We start from the raw sequence: 26,527 nt of genomic DNA on the forward strand, positions 1-26,527 counted from the left end.
AAAAAACAACTCAACTTCAGAAGCTAATAACTATTGCAAGGATTAAGATTTTTTAATCAAAGTAATTTACAAATCTGTTTAACTTTTCGGAGCCAGTTGATATATAAAAAAAAGTTTTGGCCTGGAATACCCCTTTAACATTTTTATTCATCCATGTTGGTTTTCTTTTAGGCCTGACCATTTTATTCCAATTAGGTATATACATCTTACAGTGAGAATTTAAGATATCTTTAAAAGTCTCCCATTTAGTGTCAGTATTCTTGTTTTTGAGGACATTATCCAAATTTATATTGTTAAGGGCTTCTCTGAGTTGGTCAAACTTTGCCTTCTTAAAGTTCATTGTTTTTGTGGCCCCTCGAGAGATTCCCTTATTGAAGAACAAGTTATAATTTATTATATTATGATCACTATTTCCTAGGTGTCCTTCAACTTGCACATTAGTTACTCTGTCAGGTCAGTTGGTTAATATTAAGTCCAGTAGGGCGCCCCCTCGGGCCCTGCACCATTTGGGACAGATAATTGTCTTTAGCTATAGTCAGAAACCTGTTTACTTTATGAGATTCACAGGTCTCAGTCTCCCATTTTATATCAGGATAGTTAAAGTCCCCCATTATTATCACCTCATTCTGATTTGCTGTCCTGTTTATTTGCCTCATTAATTGATCTTCTGCTTCTTCCATTATGTTTGGTGGCTTACAGCAAACACCTATCAGATTTTTTTTTTTATCTCCATATATTTCTACCCATAATGACTCCACATTATCGTTTCCCTCCAATATATCCTACCACAGTGCGGCCTTCAGACTCGATTTCACATAAAGACAAACTCCTCCCCCTTTCCGTTTTGTCCAATCCTTCCTGAATAGACTATAACCCTGTATGCTGACCCCCCCAGTCACAGGTATCATCCAACCAAGTATCTTTTATACCCACTATGTCATAATTTTCCTCAGACATCATCCACTCCAGTTCCTCAGTTTAATGGTCAGACTGGCATTAGTCAACATGCAATACAAAGGTGTATGTTTTTTCTTCCTATGAAGCCTATCCCTATTAACTATTCTAACCCCTCCCTCCGCTCCACCCCAGGTACATTAATAAGTCCCCCCTCTCTATCTACACTATCTTCCCCTTCTATGTTGTAGGTTTCCTCCCCTCCAGTCCTTAGTTTAAACACTCCTCCACTCTTCTAGCCATCTTCTCCCCAAGAACAGCTACACCCTCCCCATTGAGGTGCAGCCCGTCCCAACGGTAGATCTGGTATCTGACAGCGAAGTCGGGCCAGTTCTCCATGGCCCCGAACCCCTCCTTCTAACACCAGCTACTGAGCCACTTGTTTACCTCCCTAATCTACCGCTGCTTCTCTGGTGTGGCTTTGGTTTTGCAAGTAATATTTCAGAAAATATGACCTTGGAGGTCCTTGCCTTAAGCTTGCGGCCTAAGTCCCTGAAATCCTTTTTAAGGACCCTCCACCTACCTCTTACTTTGTCATTGATGCCAATATGTACCATGACTGCTAGGTCCTCTCCAGCCTCACCCAACAACCTTTCAACCCGATCCGCAATGTGCCGAACTCGAGCGCCAGGAAGACAACACACTGTTCATCAATCCCGGTCTTTGTGACAGATCGCCCTATCTGTCCCCCTAATAATTGAGTTCCCCACTACCAGTAAAAACAAAAATAATAATAGCCAGCACAACTACCTAATACACGGGTGCACGCTGCTGTGGCAAATACAGAGTATACAAAAAAGAAGGTTGCAGCAGCACTCTTGGTCAAAAAAGGGAGGCTCTTAGAGCACTTTTTGATCAAAACGTGTCCCCATCCACCACGCGGAGGTGGCTTCGGATGGGACCTTAACATTCATTTCACTCACCGTTGCTGGGCATATGTCCTCTGACTGGGTGACATGCTGGATCCACAATCAGTTTAAAAAACCTCCAGGGAAGCAGGGAGGAGTTTCACAGGAGGTTTTTTAAATTGATTGTTGATCCAGCATGTCACCCAGTCCGAGGCCATATGCCAAGCAGAGGTGAGTGAAATGAGTGTTAGGGTCCCATCCGAAATGAGGCCACCTCCACGTGGTGCATGGGGGACATGTTTGTTTAAAAAGTGCGCTAAGAGCCTCCATTTTTTAACCAAGAGTGCTGCTGCAATCTTCTTTTTTGTATCCCCACTACCAGTACCTGTCTGGCCTTCCCTGCACTCCTCCTTCCCTCCTTACTGGAGCAGACACCCCCTGGCGGTCAGAGGCAGTATCTTACTGCAGTACTGCTTGCTCTGAAATGGCATCTGCCAACCGGGCAAACTTGTTGGGGTGTGCCAGATCAGGACTAGCCTCACTGACACTTTTCCCTCTACCCCGTTTTCTTACTGTAACCCAGCTAGCTGCCTGACTGTCCTGCACCTCCGTCCCACTATCCACTTACCTCTACCCCAGAAAGTACTTGCTCAGTGAGCAGGAGACTCCTCTCCAAGTTGTCAATGTGTCTCAGTGATTCCAGTTGCTTCTCTAGATCCAGGATCTGGGCTTTCAAATGAACGCACACATCTCGAACAACAATATGCACCCTCAAACTGCTTTTCAAGGATTGCATACATTATGCAAGATGCGCACTGGACTGCCTTTTCCAACATGGAGACCATACTAGATTTGGGAATTGCAAAAAATTACAGTAAAAAAACAATCAAATATTTAAATTAAACTTCCTCAATTTAAAGTCCCTTAATTTTAAGTCCCTCTCACTTTTATATTTACACTCACTTGTATACTTCACAATCTTGTATACAGGCACACAATCACAAGCTCAGACAATCACTTAGTACACCTTCTTTTATAGGTACGAGACACCACCTCTCTCTTCCACTGCCTGGAAATGAAGGTTGTATTCCTCCCTATGCATATACATATATGTGTACATGTTTTAGTAGTTTTTGACTTATTGTATTTTCAGTAAAGTATATTAATCATTTCTACAAGTGACTACATTTTTCTTAGTATAGTATTTTGGTTGGAGTTCACCTAATTGGTCCATAATTACTTAATATATTTACGGTTTACTATACCCATTGCGGTTAGACTGTTTTAGTTACTCAAATTCTTTGGCTTGTTTTTTTCGGTATTACCTTTGCCACTGATGCAGAATTGTAACACCACTGAACTCCTGTGATAGCGCGCTCTCCACAATACAACGAGGAATGCATATGACGCTTAATAAAGTTATCCGCAAGCCCGCTTGTGCGATCGGCCTGTTCCATCAGGGGCCGTGCACAGAGCCGGAAGTGAAGCAAGCACGCCCAGTCTTTCTTAATAGTGGCCTCGCATAGGCAGAGCACAAAGCAGACATTGGTCCTTTGGTTTTAATTTCGGGAGATCTGCCTGGCTCCCTAGTACACAGTACCAACCATTCATTTTTTATAGGCAATCCAGTTGTTTGGTGGTAAATTAAATTGAATAGCACTCGGAGTAGAAGATAAACAACTACCACTTACAGATGTTGTCTATTGTATTTGGCTAGATGGTGGACTGAGGTGCAAGGCATCGAGACTGGTGTGTGAACAACTACCACCTACAGCTGCTACTGATTGCATCTGTCCGGGTGTGGTTATTTAAGGGCAATTTTACAACTAACTGGTGCTACTCATTTTTATTATACAACAAATAACCTTTCATCTACTAGCTGTAACTAATTGATTCTTTGGATGTATTTTGACTGAGAGGTGACAAGTGCCATGTGGTTTGGTTTGTTTATTGTTTTATCATTTTATAATTTTTTTTATTCTATTAAGAGTTATCCTTACTTAAATCTAATTATGATTGTATATCAATATATGTCATAGACCATTGACATTCTGTGTAATAAATCACAATTTGTAGTGATTTATGGGTGTCTTGAGGACTGAAATCCTGTTTTTTTTTACTTTTTATGCTGTGTTGTCAGACACTTTGTCTATGTGTCTACCTTAGTTAAGCTCAACCTCTTTTGTTGTGAGCTGCACTATTTTTGTTGAACATCTGACAAAATTCCTGCCTAGACTATTGAATACTGTACCTGGTACTATGGTAATAGTCCTGTTTAAGACTCCTGCAACTCCTGACATAGGCAAATGCCTGCTCAGCCAATCGCTTACTGAGTTGGGTCACCATTGTGGTAAGTGATTGAGTGGGCATTAAAATATCAGAAAGGAAAACAGGAAGCTCTGAGCAGTGCAACCAGTAGCTGACCAGCATCGGTAGGGGATCTGTGGCAAGTGAGTACATGGATTTTTTTTTAAATATTTTACTGCCATCCTGAGTACTTCTTAATGTAATTTTTTTCTCTAGATCACCCCATGTTGTTAATACAATAAAGAAAGTTCACAATTGGGGTACCTACATTCTGAGGTGAAAGCAAAGTGCAATTTAACAGTACAATTATTGTACATTACATATGCTTAATGATAACATGTGACAATAGATTATGTTTTGTTGCTGTACAGATTTTATAGAGGTACTCTTTGCTACAGGACCTGTCTGTACAATAGCCAATAATTTAAAAGAAATGTATAACAGTTAAACAAGTGGGGGTCTGAAAATATGTAACTTTAGGATTTTCATATGGAATAAAGAAAAACCGGATTTTCATTTCATTGATATAATATGCTAGAATATTTCAAGGAAATTCATTTACATCTTAAATAACATTGTGTCTTATAAGAATCATTTCCTTCATAGTGATAAATGACATTAACATATTCCTTTTTTATTTTCTTGACTAATTTAATCAAACACAGTAAAAATGGATATGAATAAGAAAGGATTATTTTGCCAGCAAATATATAAAAATTAAGGACTCAGCGTTTTTCCGTTTTTGCATTTTCATTTTTTCCTCATTACTTTCTAAAAATCATAACGCTTTCAATTTTGCACATAAAATTCCATATGATGGCTTATTTTTTGCGCCACCAATTCTACTTTGCAGTGACATTAGTCATTTTACCAAAAAATCCATGGTGAATCGGAAAAAAAAAAATATGCCACAAAATTGAAGAAAAAATGTCATTTTGGAACTTTTTGGGCTTCTGTTCCTACGCGGTGCATTTCTTTTGGTAAAACTGACACCTTATCTTTATTCTGTAGGTCCATACGGTTAAAATTATACCCTACTTATGTAGGTTTGATTTTGTTGTACTTCTGAAAAAACTACATGCAGGAAAATTTATACGTAAAAAATTCTCATCTTCTGACCCCCTATAACTTTATTTATTTTTCCGCGTATGGGCCACTATGACTCATTTTTTGCGTCGTGTTCTGAAGTTTTTATCGCTACCATTTTTGTATTGATTGGACTTTTTATTTTATCACTTTTTATTCCTTTTTTCATTATATAAAAAGTGACCAAAAAGACGTCATTTTGGATTTTGGAATTTTTTTGCGCATACGCCATTGACTGTGCTGTTTAATTAATGATATATTTTTATAGCTCGGACATTTCCACATGCGGTGATATCACATATGTTTATTTTTATCTACACTGTTTTTTTTTTTATGAGAAAAGGGAGGGGATTCAAATTTTTATTAGGGAAGGGGTTAAATGACCTTTATTAACAAAGATTATCCAAGATTGGTATAATTTTAATTATACTGAACCATAGAATAAAGTTAGAATGTTAGATTTACCATATTGTGAACTGCAAAAAATTGCCCAATTCCATATTTTTTTCAAATTCGCCCATTTCTGATTCCGTAATGCATTATATGATAAAATAAAGTACATCAATGAAAAGTACAACTTGTCCTGCAAAAAATAAGCCCTAATATAACTTTGCCATATGAAAAATAAAAGAGATATAGGTCCAAGAATGTGAGGAGAAAAAAAAAAACGTGAGCAAAAAAATATATATATTTACTGGGTCATGAAAAGGGTTAATGTTCCTCCTGTAGTCATTAATGCAACGATTGTTTCCGAGGTCTGTTGAATGTAAAGGTTAGCCCATACTAGATCCTTTATTTTTATAGCCACGCCATCCATGTATCCTTTCCAATAAAACTCGGACTTCGATTCATGCAAAACAACATACTCTATTCTTGCTGTCACTTAGATATTTAGTTAAACTATTTCTAGGTTTAGTGATTATTGTAGGCTTCAAAACATGACAATTATGAAGTGCCCGAGAGATAAAAATAAGACTTGCTTGCTCACTTCATAGAACAGACTGTGCCAAGCAGGAGGGTCATTTACTAAACTTTAGAGACACTACTTTTAACCTGATAAGGAGTCCTTAAAGGGGTATTCCCGGAAAAAAACTTTTTTTTAACCCCTTAAGGACTCAGCCCATTTTGGCCTTAAGGACTCAGACAATTTAATTTTTACGTTTTAATTTTTTCCTCCTCGCCTTCTAAAAATCATAACTCTTTTATATTTTCATCCACAGACTAGTATGAGGGCTTGTTTTTTGCGCGATCAGTTGTCCTTTGTAATGACATAACTCATTATATCATAAAATGTATGGCGCAACCAAAAAACACTATTTTTGTGGGGAAATTAAAATGAAAAACACAATTTTGCTAATTTTGGAAGGTTTCGTTTTCACGCCGTACAATTTATGGTAAAAATTATGTGTGTTCTTTATTCTGAGGGTCAATACGATTAAAATGATACCCATTATTACATACTTTTCTATTATTTTTGCGCTTAAAAAAAATCACAAACTTTTTAACCAAATTAGTACGTTTATAATCCCTTTATTTTGATGACCTATAACTCTTTTATTTTTCCGTATAAGTGTCGGTATGGGGGCTCATTTTTTGCGCCATGATCTGTACTTTTTTTTGATACCACATTTGCATATAAAAAACTTTTAATAAATTTTTTATAATTTTTTTTAACCCCTTAAGGACTCAGCCCATTTTGGCCTTAAGGACTCAGACAATTTAATTTTTACGTTTTCATTTTTTCCTCCTCGCCTTCTAAAAATCATAACTCTTTTATATTTTCATCCACAGACGAGTATGAGGGCTTGTTTTTTGCACGACCAGTTGTCCTTTGTAATGACATCACTCATTATATCATAAAATGTATGGCGCAACCAAAAAACACTATTTTTGTGGGGAAATTAAAACGAAAAACGCAATTTTGCTAATTTTGGAAGGTTTTGTTTTCACGCCGTACAATTTATGGTAAAAGTGACATGTGTTCTTTATTCTGAGGGTCAATACGATTAAAATGATACCCATTATTATATACTTTTATATTATTGTTGCGCTTAAAAAAAATCACAAACTTTTTAACCAAATTAGTACGTTTATAATCCCTTTATTTTGATGACCTATAACTTTTTTATTTTTCCGTATAAGTGGCGGTATGGGGGCAAATTTTTTGCGCCATGATCTGTACTTTTTTTTGATACCACATTTGCATATAAAAACTTTTAACATATTTTTTATAATTTTTTTTTAATAAAATGTATTATTTTTTTGAATTTTGAACTTTTTTAATTTTTTTTCGTTCACGCCGTTCACCGTACGGGATCATTAACATTTTATTTTAATAGTTCGGACATTTACGCACGCGGCGGTACCAAATATGTCTATAAAAAATGTTTTTTACGCTTTTTGGGGGTAAAATAGGAAAAAACGGACGTTTTACTTTTTTATTGGGGGAGGGGATTTTTCACTTTTTTTTTACTTTTACTTTTACATTTTTTTACATTTTTTTTTACACTTGAATAGTCCCCATAGGGGACTATTCATAGCAATACCATGATTGCTAATACTGATCTGTTCTATGTATAGGACATAGAACAGATCAGTATTATCGGTCATCTCCTGCTCTGGTCTGCTCGATCACAGACCAGAGCAGGAGATGCCGGGAGCCGCACGGAGGAAGGAGAGGGGACCTCCGTGCGGCGTTATGAATGATCGGATCCCCGCAGCAGCGCTGCGGGCGATCCGATCGTTCATTTAAATCGCGAACTGCCGCAGATGCCGGGATCTGTATTGATCCCGGCACCTGAGGGGTTAATGGCGGACGCCCACGAGATCGCGGGCGTCGGCCATTGCCGGCGGGTCCCTGGCTGCGATCAGCAGCCGGGATCAGCCGCGCATGACACGGGCATCGCTCCGATGCCCGCGGTTATGCTTAGGACGTAAATGTACGTCCTGGTGCGTTAAGTACCACCTCACCAGGACGTACATTTACGTCCTGCGTCCTTAAGGGGTTAATAAAATGTATTAAAAAAGTAGGAATTTTTGACTTTTTTTTTTTCGTTCACGCCGTTCACCGTACGGGATCATTAACATTTTATTTTAATAGTTCGGACATTTACGCACACGGCGATACCAAATATGTCTATTAAAAAAAAATTTTACGCTTTTTGGGGGTAAAATAGGAAAAAACTGACGTTTTACTTTTTTATTGGGGGAGGGGATTTTTCACTTTTTTTTAACTTTAACTTTTACATTTTTTAAATTTTTTTTAAAACTTGAATAGTCCCCATAGGGGACTATTCATAGCAATACCATGATTGCTAATACTGATCTGTTCTATGTATAGGACATAGAACAGATGAGTGTTTTCGGTCATCTTCTGCTCTGGTCTGCTCAATCACAGACCAGAGCAGGAGACGCCGGGAGCCGGACGGAGGAAGGAGAGGGGACCTCCGTGCGGCGTTATGAATGATCGGATCCCCGCAGCAGCGCTGCGGGCGATTCGATCATTCATTCAAATCACGCACTGCCACAGATGCCGGGATCTGTATTGATCCCGGCACCTGAGGGGTTAATGGCGGACGCCCGCGAGATCGCGGGCGTCGGCCATTGCCGGCGGGTCCCTGGCTGGGATCAGCAGCCGGGATCAGCCGCGCATGACACGGGCATCGCTCCGATGCCCGCGGTTATGCTTAGGATGTAAATGTACATCCTGGTGCGTTAAGTACCACCGCACCAGGACGTACATTTACGTCCTGCGTCCTTAAGGGGTTAAATCTCAACTGGCTCCAGAAAGTTAAACAGATTTGTAAAATATAATAGTATGGGGAGGGCTCACTTTTTCTGTATACAAATAACCCGAGCAGACCAAACAAACACCCACACCTAGTGTGTAAAAGTATTTTTCAAAAAGTAGCAAGATTTTGGCGCTCAAGGGTAGTGGAAATCAAGGTCAGATAAAATATGTGAGGTATTAATTTACTTCTCTAAAAATAAATATAATACTATGGTGGGAGAATGTAAAGAAATATAGAATAAAATATGAAATCTTAAATGCAAATGTATTAATAAAATTAATACTCTTCAAAGCTAGATAGTGTAGTCACAGGGCCCTTGTGACTCACCTCCTACTTATAACAGATATGTCCTTAATTAATCTGGGGTAAACTGCGATCAAATCCTCAGTAGTAGTTATAGGGCATGCTGGGACTAGTAGCAGATGTTTCAAAGTAAGTCTTTTATTGTTAGGTCTCCAGCAAGAAGAAATGTATGGTCTCTATTCAATATATCTCACTGTTGATGGTATAGTGAATGTCTAGTTAAAATAGCCCCAATAATTGCTGATGAAGAAAGGACCTAAGGGTGGTCCTGAAACGTGTCCAGCCTTATTATACCATAGACTATTATTGCTGCTAATATTTTGTCTCCTACTATCACCATTATCAACTCATTGCCAAACTGCCCTTTGGAATTGCCCTGCCAATCACCCCTATGTTACTAGCTCATCACGAGGACACTGTCCTATCTGACTCATCCTCCATCTCCTGCTATCCATGTGTAGCTGAGCAGCGCAGTCCGCAATCGGACACAGCTACTACATTCTATTAAGCTGAGCGGCACAGTCCGCTATTCATTGCAAGCAAGCAGCACAGATTGCAGAGAAGCCAATGCAGCACGCGCAATTTGAGATATCGCACAGTGAGACCGGAGGAATGGCATGCCAGCCACAACTTGCTGACTAGTGAGCAATACCGAGGAGTTGGTAAGATCTCACCAATTTTTTTATTTCGGGCATATACACTACGTATCGTGGTCGCCAGTGGAGGAGCTCGCAGTGTTTCTATGGGCTTCTTGGAGCTATTTTAACTAGACATTCCCTATACCACCAATAGTGAGATATATTGAATAGAGACCATACATTTCTTCTTGCTGGAGACATAACCATAAAATACTTACTTTGAAACATCTACTACTAGTCCCAGCATGCCCTATAACTACTACTGAGGATTTGATCTATCTGCAGCTATATCTACACCATTAATTGGTGTGGGAGGACTACCGATTGCAGCCTACCCCAGATGAATTAAGGACATGTGGACATGTGACGAGGGTAGATGTTGTTACCCTAGGGGCAGATGGCATTAACCCCTTATATTAATGGCGCCAGGGTGTGGTTTAGCCTAAAACCACCCGAAGGTATACCGCTGGATCCTGGGCTAGGCACGGGGGCAATAAAGACTCTGACACCAAGTTACGGACAACGGTAGCTTTACTGAGGGTAGACAGATGGTAAAGTCTATACAGTTCAGCCAGGGCCCAAGGAGGTGACCAGTAAAGCAGAGACCTTAAGGGCTTGCTGGGATTTATATGGGGAGACTAGCAGGGAGTCCATAGGTCACTCTTGGGGTCACCTGATCACTGATACCTCCTGGGTAACAATCACATGACATAACTCTTAAAGATACAACACATTTTATAATACAATACACTGCAGAACATATGTACAGGGGGAAACAGGTGCAAGGGCACTGGGGACACTGAAGGAGGCTGCCTGACAGGGCAGCAAGGGTATGGGGCAACATCTCCTGTACTGGGCCACCTCAGACATATTTGTTATAAGTAGCAATCCATAGATTTGTTATTATATTTTATTTATTATATATTATATATTGGTACTCAATTAAGTTTTATTATCGTATATTTTATCTGTAGATACTGGAGGTGAGTCACAAGCTTTGAAAAGTATTAATTTTATTAATAAATTTGCATTTTATTCTATATTTCTTTACATAGTCCCACTATATTATTATATTTATTTTTAGAGGAATAAATTCATACCTCACATATTTTATCTGACCTAGATTTCCACTACCCTTGAGCGCCAAAATCTTGCTACAGATTTGTACATAACTTCTATTAAAAAATCTTACTCCTTCCAGTAGTTATCAGATGCTGAAGTTCAGTTGTTCTTTTCTGTCTGACAACAGTTTTCTCTGCTGACATCTCTGCTTGTCTTAGGAGCTGTCCAGAGTAGGAGCAAATGCCCACAGCAAAATCCCCAAATCCCCACAGCAAGACTCTAATGCTTCGGACAGTTCCCGAGACAAGCAGAGGTGTCAGCAGAGAGCACTGTTGTCAGAAAGAAAATATCAACTCAACTTCTGCAGCTGATAACTACTGGAATGATAATATTTTTTAATAGAAGCAATTTATGAATCTGTTTAACTTTCTGGAGGAAACTTTTTTTTCCTGGAATACCCCTTTAACCTTTGAACCCCTTGGGGACGGAGCCCATTATAACCCTAAGGACGGGAGAATTTTTTTCAAATCTGACCTCTATCACTTTATATTAACAAAAAAAGAGGGAGTGCCTAAAACTTTTAATTTAATTGGTATGCATTAAAATTTCACCAAATATAAGCGTGAATCCCAAAAGAAAAAGAAAGGGTCAATAATCTGATATTCAAAAAAGAATTTCAGCCGTCAGATGCTAAATTCTCTATATCATGCACAAATAGATATCACATGCCACTTGCATAATAAATATAGCTTATATACAGCTTATATACTCTGAGTAGATCCTACCATGCGGCAGGATAGCATAACCCATAAAAATCATTTTTACCAGTTCCCAATGCACGTTTCTGTCCCACAGTGCTAGTATGTTATGCACAAGGGATGTCCTCAGGGGATTGGTACACAGAGGTGCATATATATTATATATGCTCTATATATTAATCACAGAGGGTATATGCCCATATCATATATATAGGGAGACTATGTCTCCACCTATATGTGTCATGTCCAGCTAGAGTATATAAAAGAGATATCTGCAACAACCAAACAGACATCCACTGCCTGTGTATAGGTGCATGAGATCAATATTACACTTAAAATACAATTATCGAGCACTCAATTATAAAATACAATTATCAAGTGCGCCACGAGGGTGAACGGGCTCGCAGACCTGCCACTACAGGTCTCTAGAGGAACACATACGATCCGGATGACACGTCTATCCCCCTCACACATTGTGTACCCTTGAACACACCATAGATATGTGGAACAGTTCTTCCTGAGCGGCGCTCACTACAGTGTGACCGGGGATGCATTCGATAATTGTATTTTATGTGTAATATTGATCTCATGCACCTATACACAGGCAGTGGATGTCTGTTTGGTTGTTGCAGATATCTCTTTTATATACTCTAGCTGGACATGACACATATAGGTGGAGATATAGTCTCCCTATATATAAGCTATATTTACTATGCAAGTGGCATGTGATTTCTATGTGTGCATGATATAGAGGATTTAGCATCTGGCGGCTGAAATTCTTTTTAGAATATCAGGGTATTGACCCTTTCTTTTTCTTTTGGGATTCACACTTATATTTGGTGAAATTTTAATATATACCAATAAAATTTAAAGCTTTTAGGCACTCCCTCTTTTTTTTGTTAATTTGAAGTAGCTGGGATAAAATAATATATCTGGTTAGCATACAACCCTAATTGTATATGTGAAGGCACACTTTATAACTTTATGCATTAAAGGGGTAGTCCAGTGGTGAAAAACTTATCCTCTATCCTAAGGATAGGGGATAAGTTTGAGATCGCGGCGGGGTCCGACCGCTGAGGCCCCCTCCGATCTCTCTGTACGGGGCCCCAGCTCTCGGCCCAGATAGCGGGTGTCAACCCCCGCACGAAGCGGCGGCCGACACACCCCCTCAATACATCTCTATGGTAGAGCCGGAGATTGCCGAAGGCAGCGCTTCGGCTCTGCCATAGAGTTGTATTGAGGGGGCGTGTCGGCCGCCGCCTCGTGTGGAGGTCGACACGCCCCCTTCCCACGGGCTGTCGGGGCTCCGTACAGGAGATCGCAGGGGGCCCCAGCGGTCGGATGCCCCGCGATCTGCAACTTATCCCCTATCCTTAGGATAGGGGATAAGTTGCTCACCACTGGACTACTCCTTTAATAACTCTGGGATGGTTTTACTTATAAATTAGATTTCGAGAATGTTTTTTCTACTTTATGTTAGTGGTAAATTTTTGTCAATACTTGCATAATTTCTTGGTGAAAAATTCCCAAATTTCAGGAAAAATTTGAAAATTTTGCATTTTTATAACTTTGGAGCTCTCTGCTTGTAAGGAAAAAGGACATGTCAAATAAATTACATATTGATAAACATATACAATATGTTAACTTTATGTTTGCACCATATAGTTGACATGTTTTTACTTTTTGAAGACATCAGAGGGCTTCAAAGTATAGCAGCAATTTTCCAATTTTTCACAAACATTTCAAAATCTGAATTTTTCAGGGACCAGTTAAGTTTAGATGTGAATTTGAGGGTCTTTATGTTGGAAACCCCCTATGATGGACTCCATTATGAAAACTGCACCCCTCAAAGTATTCAAAATTACATTCAAAAAGTTTGTTAACCCTTTAGGTGCTTCACAGAAATAGCAGCAAAATGGAGGAGAAAAATCAAAATCTCAATTTTTTACACTAACATGTTATTGTAGCCCCATTGTTTTCATTTTTACAAGGGGTAAAAGGTAAATAAGCCCCCAAAACTTGTGAATCATTTTCTCTCAAGTAAGGAAATACCTCATATGTGGATGTAAAGTGCTCTGTGGGTGCACTAGAGGGCTCAGAAGGGAAGGAACGACAGTGGAATTTTGGAGAGTGAATTTTGCTGAAATGGTTTTTGGGGTGCATTTAGGAAGCCCCCATGATGTCAGAACAGTAAAAAAAAGAAAACACATGGCATACTAAAGTATTTTGGAAACTACACCCCTCAAGAAATGTAATAAGGGGTAAAATGAGTCATTGTACTCCACAGGTAATTGCCAAACTTTCGTTAAAGTCGGGCGTGAAAATTAAAAATTTGATTTTTAACACTAAAATGCTGGTGTTACCCCAAACTTTTCATTTTCACAAGAAGTAATAGGAGAAAATCCCCCTCAAAATTTGTAAATTTGTAAATACTTCATATGCGGATGTAAAGTGCTCTGTGGGTGCACTAGAGCAGTGTTTCCCAACAGGCACACCAACAGTCCAGGATTTCAATTTTTCCTTGTTCTATTCCAATGGAGTAACTGAAAAAACCCAGAATGTTGGTGTGCCTTGTCTGGGTTGGGAAACACTGCACTAGAGGGCTCAAAAAGGACGGATCGACATTTGGCTTTTGGATAGTGAATTTTGCTGAAATGGTTTTTGGGGGGCATGTCGCATTTAGGAAGCCCTATGATGCCAGAACAGTAAAAAAAAAAGGTAACAAGGGGTAATTTGAGCCTTAACACCCCACACATGATTGATGAACTTTCGCTAAAATGGGACTTAAACATAAAATGCTGGTGTTACCCCCAATTTTGTAATTTTCACAAGGGGTAATAGGAGAAGAAGCCCCCAAAAATGTGTAACCCCATTTCTTCTGAGTATGGAAATATCCCATATGTGGATGTAAAGTGCTCTGCAGGCACACTACAATGCTCGGAAGAGAAGGAGCGCCATTACAGTGAGCCATAACACCCCACAGTGTTAGTTTTTACTAAAATGCTGGTTACCCTAAATTTCTCATTTTTACAAGGGAAAATAGGAAAAAAGCCCCCCAAAATTTGTAACCCCATTTCTTTTGAGTAAGAACATACCCCATAAGTGGACGTAAAGTGCTCTGCGGGTGCACTACAATGCTCAGAAGAGAAGGAGCGCCATTGGGCTTTTGAAGAGAAAATTTGTCAGGAATTGAAGGCCACGTGTGTTTACAAAGCCCCCATAGTACCAGAACAATGGACCCCCCCCACATGCTTTGGAAACTACACTCCTCACATAATGTAATAAGGGGTGCAGTGAGCATTTACGCCCCACAGGTGTCTGACAAATTTTTGGAACAGTGGTCCGTGAAAATGAAAAATAAAATTTTTCATTTGCACAGCCCACTGTTCCAAAGATCTGTCAAACACCAGTGGGGTGTAAATGCTCTTTGCACCCCTTATTTAATTCTGTGAGGGGTTTAGTTTCTTAAATGGGGTCACACGTGGGGAGGTCCACTGTTCTGGCACCACGGTGGGCTTTGTAAATGCACAAGGCCCCCGAATTCTCTCTCCAAAAGCTCAATGGCACTTCTTCTCTTCTGAGCATTGTAGTGCGCCAGCAGAGCACTTGACGTCCAAACATGGGGTTTTTCCATACTCAGAAGAGATGGAGTTACAACTTTTGGTGTCATTTTATCCTATTACCCTTTGTAAAAATGTAAAATTTGTGAAAAACCAGCATTTTAGTGAAAAAAATAATTCATTTACACATCCAACTTTAACGAAAAGTCGTCAAACACCTGTGGGGTGTTAAGGCTCACTGAACCCCTTGTTACGTTCCTTGAGGGGTTTTGTTAACAAAATAGTATGCCATGTGTTTTTTTTTTTTGCTGTTCTGGCCCCATAGGGGCTTCCTAAATTTGACATGCCCCCCAAAAACCATTTCAGAAAAACTCACTCTCCAAAATCCCATTGTTGCTCCTTCCTTCTGAGCCCTCTAGTGCACCCACAGAGCACTTAAAATACATATATGAGGTATTTCCTTACTCGAGAGAAATTGGGTTACAAATTTAGCTTGATTTCTCTCCTTTTACCCCTTGTAAAAATTGAAAAACAGGGTGTACAAGAACATGCGAGTGTAAAGTGTAAAAAATGAAGATTTTGAATTTTTTTCTTCACTTTGCTGCTATTCCTGTGAAACACCTAAAGGGTTAACACACTTACTGAATATAATTTTGAATACTTTGAGGGGTGCAGTTTTTATAATGGGGTATTTTATGGGGTATTTCTAAAATGAAGGCCCCGCAAATCCACTTCACATCTGAACTGGTCTCTGAAAAATTCAGATTTTGAAAATTTTGTGAAAAATTGGGAAATTGCTGCTGAACTTTGAAGCCCTCTGATGTCTTCCAAAAGTAAAAACATGTCAACTTTATGATGCGAACATAAAGTAGACATATTGTATATGTGAATCAATATATCATTTATTTGGGATGTCCATTTTCCTTATAAGCAGAGAGTTTCAAAGTAAAAAAAATGCCAAATTTTCTAATTTTTCATAAAATTTGGGAATTTTTCACCAATAAATGATGCAAGTATCGACAAAAATTTACCACTAACGTAAAGTAGAATATGTCACGAAAAAACGATCTCGGAATCAGAATGAAAAAGTAAAAGCATTCCAGAGTTATTAATGCTTAAAGTGACAGTGGTCAGATTTGCAAAAAAGGGCTGAGTCCTTAAGGTGAAAATGAGCTGTGTCCTTAAAGGGTTAATCACATTTACCCACAAAATAAAGAAAACATGTAATTTTAACTATAAAATTCACTGCTTAAAAACAAAACCTTCCAAAATTTGCAAAATTGCGGTTTTCTTTTCAATCTCCCAACAAAAATTTTTTGGGGGATGCGCCGTACATTTTATGGCAAAATAGAAGGTGTCATTACAAAGTACATTTGGTCTCACAAAAAACAAGCCCTCATATGGGTCTGTGGATAGAAAAATTATAAAAGTTATCCATTTTAGAAGGCAAGGAAAAAACGAAAACGCTAAAATGAAACTTGCTTAGTCCTTAAGGTACAAAACCTTATCCCTATTCACAATATAGGGGATAAGTGTCTGATCGCGGAGAGTCTGTCTGCTGGAACCCCCTGCGATCTCCTGCACGGAGCCCCAGTTCCCCGCATGCATTGAGCTGTGTAAATCACAGCACAAAGCGGTGGTCAATATGCCCCTCCATGCATCTCAATGGGAGAGCGGGAGATACACGAGCACTGTATCGCTGGCTATTCCATAGAGATGTAAAAGGTGTGTCAGTGCCTGCTCAGTGCACGGAGAGATGCCAGGATGCCGGTCATCCTACCCGTGACCCCTGTGGATAGGGGATAAGTTAAGTATGAAAGTACCCCTTAGTTATCACAGTCCCCCAATTTTTATCTGCTGATCCGAAGACAAGGTTCTAATTTTTCTATTTTTTTTTTTTTTTTTTTTGTATTTTGGGCATTTATTAGAATAGGTGAGTAATCTCTGGGATAATATATTCTAAATATTAAATCCACAAGGTCAACACATTTCAAGCTTTAACCAAGTATATGGTGTACTTGAAGAAAAAGCTCTGTTCAAGCTTGAAATTTGTTCTTTTGCATTTAATACATAGAATCTTACATATTTCAGCTTATAGTAGATTTTTTTTTTCATAATTCATAACTCTAATATACTCAAATTTGTCTAATATCCCTTGATCAATCAAGGCATGGATAAAAGGTATTTTTTTTTACATCTTTGTACCCCCTGTCACAGCTAAGGGAGCTGGAGAGACAGCACAACTGTATCTAGAACAACTGAAGCCATCGGCCATGTTTTTAGTGCCCCCTCTTCTATCTTTGCATGCTCCACAACATTCCTTTCACCTTACATTCCATACACTGTACATTCTCTCTGTGTTCACATCTATGATTATACTAAAACATCCAGCTCCCCCTAAGATTTGCTTTTTAAAATAATCCTTTGGTTTTCTTTTTTGTCATTTTGTTGGCATCTAAGGTAGAAACTTATAAATGCCTGCAGATGAATAAGTGGCCACAATCAAAGCTGTGCAATGTATGAATCATAGATTTTTTGACAAAGTGACTTATACCTACTGCGTAAATAACAGCAAGTGTAATATTATGGCATTTTGCCTGTGAAACATCTGCTATTTCATGTGGATGTGCAGCTTTCATTGGCTAAGGTCTATATATTATAACTTTTCTTACAAAAATACCTCGAATTAATTTTTTTCACTTCTCAATTCACAATATTAAAGGAAAGAAAATGAAAGACTATAAGTAGTAGAGCAAAATTCAGTATTATACAGATCCTATTAGGAAAATTATTTTTTTTTTTTCTCTTGATGGCCTTTTTCTTGTATGGTCAATTAGTTTACCTACTGATATCTTCTGGGACTAATAATCAAGAGCAATACTATATAAGGCACTGATATGACATTGTCCACCTGAATGCACATGTCCATATAATACCTTCCTAAATCCTATTAAAATACAAAAATCACCATGTGAAATCAGCAAATAAAGTAATACAAAGAATTGAAGGTGTTTCACTGCAGCAGCATCACATGGATGCCGGAGGAAGCTGTTGTTGCAGTGAAACACGTTGCATGCTGGGTAAAACACCTTTTTGTTACACACCTTCTTGGTGGAAAGGCGCTCTTGGCACCCGTCAGAAAATCCTATCTTTTTTTGGGAGGAAACACAAGCATTTCTTGTGTCAAGAGGGCAAGGAGGTGGAGATCAACAGGGACATGGTGAGCATTGCAACAATGGGACATCAGGCAGGTGATTCCTTTTCATTTTTTAGCTAGTCTGACCTCTTTAAAAAAAAAAAAAAAAAAAAAAAAAAAGATAAATGCTGGAGCAGTGTCTTTTACAACCTAAACATGTACTGTCCACCTTCTGATGAGTATCTGGCAGTGGCTGATCCAGGGGGGGGGGGGGATGGTGTAGCGGGAGCTGTCAGCTGTCCCACTCCACCACTCCCCCCCCCCTTTCTCACACCCGTCACCTTTCTCACACGCTGCGGTTGCTCCATTCCTGCAGTCAGTGAGAGCCATCCACAGCAGGCCGGCGCAATGACATCACATCATCGCGCCGGCGCCCGGAGATCACGTCCCCATGGCTCTCATTGACTGCAGGAATGGAGCAGCCGCAGCATGTGAGAAAGTTGATGGGTGTGAGAAAGGGGAGGGGAGAGCAAATTATAAGTGAGAGGGGGCACATGAAAGGGGCCCCCCTGTCATATGCCCATATAATGCACATATAATGCCCCCCTGACATTTGCAACTTACTTATAATACCCCCTGTCATGTGCCCATCACTTATAATACCCCCTGTCCTGTGCCCCTCACATATGATGCCCCTGTCATGTGCCCCTCACATATAATGCCCCCCTGTCATGTGCCCCCCCACATATAATGCCCCCCTGTCATGTGCCCCCACATATAATGCCCCCTGACATGTGCCCCCACATATAATGCCCCCTGACATGTGCTCCCACATATAATGCCCCCTGAAATGTGCCCCTCACATATAATGCCCCCTGTCATGTGCCCCTCATATAAAATGCCCCATGTCCTGTCCCCCTCACATATAATGCCCCCTGTCCTGCCCCCTCAGGGGGCATTAAATGTGGGGGCACAGGACATGTGGCATTATATGTAAGGGGGAGAGGACAGGGGGCCTTATAAGTCAGGGACATATGTCAGGGGGGCATTATATGTGCATTAAATGGGCATATGACCGGGGGGCTGTCCTGTGCCCCCACATATAATGCCCAATGTCCTGTGCCCCTCACATATAATGCCCCCTGAGGGGGCAGGACAGGGGGCATTATATGTGAGGGGAACATGACAGGGTGCATTATATGCGAGGGGCACAGGACAGAGGGCATTATTGTTATTATGTGGGGAGAACAGGACGGGTTAGAATTATTATATGGGGGGGGAGGGGGGGGGGCATTATTACTATATGAGGGGCACAGAGCGTTTTGCTTTTCAGAGGTATAGGCCGGCATTTATCATTGTAGGTGTAAGTGAAGCATTTTGCTACACCTTTTTTTTGCTTGCTGTAATGTGTAGCAGCACCAAATGTATTTAAAGGTAGCAGACCATTTGATACATTTTGTGCAGGTCACATTTTCTAAAATTTCACTCTTCACATACACCAAAAAGCTAAGTCTGGGCTGGTGTAGTTTTAAAGACTTTTCAGTGGCTTTGCGCCTTTTTTCTGCCTTTTCAAAAAAAGACGCGGTTCCAAAACCCTTCCATATCATGTGTATTGCCAAAATCAGTGGATTGCAACTCAAGCGCAAAAAAGGTGCAAATAAACCCTGCTTGCGCCTTTTTGGCACCATTTTTAGACACAAAAAACTGTCTAAAGACAATTATACATGTCGGCCATAGTGTATATTATAAGGAATTTTTGGAGTTGTATGGTTTTTATGGGCCACAATACATTATGGTATTGTATTCAGATGGTGAATGGCAAGGTTATATTCAGAGATCACAGTATGTGGTAGTATTATATTCAGAGGGTACAGTGTGGTGTAGTAATATATTCAGAGGGTACAGTGTGTTGTAGTTATATATTCAGAGGGTACAGTGTTGTTGTAATATATTCAGAGGTTACGGTGTGTGGCGGTATTATATTCAGAGGGTACAGTGTGTAGTAGTATCATATTCAGAGGGTACGGTGTGTGCCAGTTTTATATTCAAAGAATACAGTGTTTGGCAGTATTATAATAATTATTGTTTTCATATAGAGGATCAGAATAGTGAGGAACCATCTGGGTATCAAGTTCTACTAAAAGAAGATTTAGCTGGACCCGGCGGTATGTACCATCTGAATTAGATAAGAAAAGACTGTAATCTGTCACGCCCCTTCCCATAGACTTTGGTAGAGGGGGTGGGCGTGACGTCACCAGGGGGCCGGGCGTGACATCCGGCGGCCATGAACACGGAAGCCCGCACACAGCGTTCGGAGTAATGAACTTCTGGACGCTGCGTGCGGAGCTCCGAAAAGAAGGGCAGCGCACAACCCCTTTAACATTCTAGCACCAGTTGATTTTAAAAAAAAGTTTTCCACCGGAATACCCCTTTAAGTCCAACATGGTATCCATTCAAGATACTATTACAAAATCAGTATCCATGGCAATTGCCGGCCCCCCTACTACCCCCTCTGATATATTTTGGTCAGCTGATGACTCCACATCCAAGATGGCTAAAGGTCACAAAAAAACTGAAAAATGCGCCCCAAAAAAGGCGATTTTGTACTGACGACCCAAAACCCCCTTTTGTCATTACTAAAGGGGTAGGTCAAGATATCTCTGATACCACTGCTAACCCCAGTTTAAATTTCATAGGTGAGGATTTTTCTCGCCACAGACCCTCAGCCCTTGAGGAAGAAAAAATTAAAAGGGCATGAACAGCTCAATCCAGAGCAAAACTGGACTTCTACGTCATACAATCTTCTGATTCCTCAGAAGAAGATGATGATGATCATGAGGATTTTTCCCAGGATTCAGACATGGAAGAGGGTGAGGTATCTGATATGCCAGATTTTCCTCATGAACCCAGTAAATCAGATTCCATTGTCCTTTACAGTAGGGGGACTCCTCTTTTTGACCCAGACCTAATTAGACACCCTCAGTCCGGGGAATGGGTACCTGATCCATTAGTGGCTAAATACATCTCACTCTGGGCTAAGAAATCGCTAGATCTAGATCGTGTTGCCAGGAATAAATTGAGATCAGAATGCTCTAGACCTACCCTGCCTCATAAGGCTTCAGCCACTCCTGAGATTGACCATGCCTCTTCCTCATGCGCTCCTATAGACACTGAGCTATTACGAGGTTGGGCACAACGTGCCATTTGTCAATTTGGTAACGTGAACGCCTCTCTTTGCTCAGAGAGAAAGAAAACCATTCTCATGAAATTAGACCCTCAACTAGCATAGCTGCTAATTCTGAATCTGAACCCTCTAATGAGGGACTTCTTTTCGGAGATAATGCAATAGAAGAAATTGGCAAATATGTAGGTATTTTACCTCATTAGACAAAGCACAAGCTTCTTTAAAGAAAGTTTTCTTGCAAAATTTTATGGGGAAGGCCGGGAAAACGGACCCTACTTTTCCCGCCCTTCCCAAAAATTCATATTCCAACTGTCAACCCCCCAGAAATTATTTCCAATCAGAAAGAAATCCCTATCCTTCCTCCTCCTTTCAAACAGCTCCAACTCCATTCTTCCCATCAACAGGCCGTCCATGGCATGCACGAAGACAATAAGGTTATCCACGGTCAAGACCATCTTCAGGTAAGTCTTCCCCCAGGATTTTCTTTCCTTCCTCCTTTAGGCAGCCGTCTCCAGTATTTTTTCCCGATTTGGGCTTCCATAACCTCAGACTCATGGATCCTCCATACAGTATCGGGTTATCTCATAGAGTTCCTATCCCCCCCAATCCAAATCTCTCCTCTCCACCACATTCATTTTTCAACTCTGGATCATTCTCTTGTTTCACCAAGCTAATGAAACCAGTAGTATCCATCCTACGGAGTCGAGGTGTATACGTCATAATATATTTAGACTATACAGTCACCCCCCGACCTACGATGGCCCTGACATACAAACATTTCAACATATGATGGCTTCTCAGAGGCCATCGCATGTTGGAGGCAGCATCAACATACAATGCTTTTGTATGTCGGGGCCATCACATAAACGGCTATCCGGCTGCTTCAGCTGCCACCGGATAGCCGTTTACTGTGCCCCGTGTGGTCCGCTGACGATCACTTACCTGTCCTTGGGGCTCTGGCGCGTCCTCTTTGGGATCCCCATCGTCGGCGCTCTCCATCGTCGTCATCACGTCACTGCGCACGCCGTCCTGTCATCCAATAGGAGTATAACACCTCATCGACTCCAGCGATTGGATGTTGGATCGTCCATCAACAATCTTTGGCGTCCACTTCTTCTGGATCTTTTTGCATCACGTCTCAATCGACAGATTCCAATGTTCTACAGCTGGCGCCCAGATCCAGAAGCCTTAGTCATAGACACATTGGCCTCCGGGCATTCTTTACTCATTTCCCCCATTCGCAATGATTCCCAGAGTTTGGTTACAGACAATCTCCCTTCAATCGACTCTAGTCTTAATCACTCCTTGGTGGCCATCTCAAACATGGTTCCCTGAACTTCTGAATCTTGCCATAGACATCCCCTGAATTCTTCCATCTTTTCCCCATATCCTTTTAGATCCCAACAACAACCCACTTCCTCTCATTCTATCGAATTCAATTTCCCTGGTAGCATGGCTCATAGCCGGCCAATCCCAATCGATATCGAACATTCACAGTCAACTAATGACATGCTTGCTGAAGCCTGGGCTCCCTGTACCAGGAAAGCTTACAGATCAGCTTGGAAGTTTTGGGATAATTGTTGCTTTAGAAGATCTGGATCCCATACATGCACCTATCTCCCATGTGTTAAACTTTCTTTCTGAATTATTTGAATCTAGAAAAGCTTACGATCAATCTCTACCGTTCTGCCATTTCAGCACATCACGCTCCATGGCACGATACTCCTATCAGTAAACACCCTTTAATCTGTAAGCTTCTTAAAGGTATCTACTTGGGACGTTTCCTTGGTTCTCTCTCTTTTTTATTCCTAGACAGACAATGATTCTCTTTCTCTAAAACATTTATCCTTTAAGCTCACCATGCTTCTTTGTCTAATTTCCATCAAGAGGGTTTCTGATGTCCATGCCTTAGACATATCTCACAGGACTTTTTCCCCTATGGTGTCCATTTTGAAATATGTAGACATACTAAGACTACTCTTCAATCAATATTTTACCCATATTTTCCTAATCGTCCCGATTTATGCGTAGCATCCTGCTTATAAGCTTATTAACGCAAAATATCTTCTCTACGTTCCTCATCTTCATCCCAACTTGTTATATCCTATTGCAAACCCAACCTTCCAGTTTCTTCCTCTACTTTAGATAGATGGATTAGATAGATTAGCTAGATGGATTAGAACCACTGTGGCTCTAGCTGGCATTGACATATCTCTTTTTGGTGCTCAGTCTGTCCGAAGCGCTGTGTCTACAAAAACTGCAGTCTTGGGTGTCTCCCATTCTGATATCCTCCAGGCTGCTAATTTGCCTTTGGAATCCACTTTTAGATCTTTTTATTTTTGACCTGAACTATGTCTATCCTTTAAATCTAAACCTTCTACTTACTTGTCTATAATTATATTTAGATATTTTCTGTAATCTAGCATATTATGAGCCTCCTAGTCGGACATAAAATTTATGATTTTCCTAATGTTTGTAACAGAAAATATGGATTTTATTAAGGACAGGAGGCGAATAATATCCCTCCCATACCCTACCCTGATATATTTGTGTTTTATTTAGCCTTCTAAGTTTTCCATTACAATGAGTTTCCGGTCTCTTCTTCCCTCTGGATGACAACTCTACAATTCTCCACATCTCTCTTCTAGAATGAACGCATCTGAAGCCTGGAGTTTCTTCTACTGTTTTCTACAGATTCTGGACTTAAAGACTTCTAGTTTTTCCTGTTGTTCCTGGTTACAGTTTTATCTTTAACTTAACTCACATCAAAGAAAGAAGATGTTATTAGTGCTCTCCTCCTTATATCAACTGGCATATCACCCTATTGTACCTATACAGCCTACACCTTTACAGCATGTTTGGTTGTACCTGTTAAAATTTTCTTTCACCTGTACATTGTTTTCTCTTGCTGCTATAAAGAGTAGTAAGGAATTTGGAAAGCATATTTGCCTCCTGTCGTTAATAAAATCCATATTTTCTGTTACAAATGTTAGGAAGATCATACATTTTCATGATTGAGTCTATCGTCTATAATGTTCCCTTGAAAGGATTCACGCTAGATATATTTCCATCTGTCCATTTCATGTTGGTTTAACAGAGTAGAATGTAACAAAGGCTAAGACTCCAGCTATTGTTATGTGTCATCCCAACACCAAAGGCTGTCCTGTGGGCTGCGGATCTCCTCGGGTATGCCTGCTGCTCCTGTGATGGGCCCCCTGTTCTATTGTTTACAGTGTTTATGCACTTTGCTGTATTGACTGTATTATGTTATTATCTGTGTACTTAAGAAGAGAGATGACATGTGACCCCTGTTATCCAATGGAAACCCCCAAATTGCCCTATATATAGTGTAGGGGGGTAGGAGTTACCCCAGTTCAGTGAGTGAGTCTAGTCACTGCTGAGTGCACAACTCCATGTGAGCTGTAGTGTGGAAAGGAGGTGAAAGTGTGAGGTGATTCCAAAGGAAGCCTAAAGAAAATCTATCATCAAATCAGCCCCGCCATTCTACAAGTGTTCCCCATACAGGAGTTGGTGAGTTATACCTTGGTGGTGTCAGAAATTGGACCTTAGCAGAACCCTAGTCACCATGGGATATCTCTTAATCTCCATGTCTCCAATCTATCTAATTCAAATGGGTGAAAAGCACCATAAGTCCCAGCAAGGTAGCAGGGCTCCCAAGGGATTGCATCCCTTCTACTCTGCTCAGTACTGCGAGTGTGGTACCATCTACTTCTGCCTCAGTAAAAGACAGTTATCCATAACCTGGTGTCAGCGTGTTTATTGCCCCCTTGCCTGGCCCAGGAGAAGCTGTCTCCACCTCGGACTGTTGCCATGGGTGCCCTGGCATCACAACCTGACAAGTATAACTTGTATCCCCATGTCACCACAGTTAGAGGCCAACAAATGGATTTGGTTTGATATAGATACTGGAAAGTGCACTTCTTCTATGGGTATGGCAAAGGACCTTGGCAATCCCAAAGTGGAAATGTCAAAATTTGGCCCAAAATGTAAATATTTTGTGTGGCCACCACATTTTCCAGCTCTGCCTTAAACATATTGGGCATGGAGTTAACCAGAGCTTCACTGGTTGCCACTAGAGTCCTCTTCCACTCCTCCATGATGCCATCATAGCTGGTGGATGGTAGAAGCCTTGTGCTCCCCCACCTTCCATTTGCGGATACCGTATAGATGCTCAATAGGGCATTCTTTAGTAAGGCAGTGATCATCTTGGAGGTGTGTTTGGGGTCATTATCATGTAGAATACTGACCTGCAGCCCAGTCTCTGATGGTAGAGGATCGATCATGCCCTTCTTCAGTATGTCACAGTTTATGTTGACATTCAGAGTCAGACTGGTGAACTGGGATAATGTGAAAATTCCTGGTGGGCCGCGCGCATTGTGGGCCGGTAGTGGCCATCCTGCCACCCATAAACTGTTTGGCCGGTTAGAGCTGCCTTAGTCACCACAGTGCCGCACACAAGGTCCTTCTGCTCACATAGGAAAAGTATTTGTTAGAGCCAAGAGGACTGTATTGCATGCTGTACCCGGAATCTATTATTGACACTGATCAATGCTCTTTGCCGCGGGTGTGCTGATCAGCTCCACTGAGCTACCAGCCCTTGTTTTTGGTATTTTAGACACCGCAATAAACTTTGTTTGTGGGGTCTAAAGGGTTACTGCTGGACATCACCCAGACCGGTGATATCCAGCATTAGCCAGTATTAAGCGAGCTCAGCTTCTGAGCTTGCATCATAGACACGCCGCACGGCTGTGTCATATATATTCGAAGGCTAGTCGTGGAGGGGTTAAGCCACCTCCTCCCAACGCTAGGCACTTCTGGGAGGAGAAACAGTGGACCGCATAATGGAGGAACCTGGACACGCTGCACAGGAGCTGAGCCT

The sequence above is a fragment of the Hyla sarda genome, chromosome 4 (assembly GCF_029499605.1).
Source record: "Hyla sarda isolate aHylSar1 chromosome 4, aHylSar1.hap1, whole genome shotgun sequence".
In the NCBI taxonomy this organism is placed as follows: domain Eukaryota; kingdom Metazoa; phylum Chordata; class Amphibia; order Anura; family Hylidae; genus Hyla; species Hyla sarda.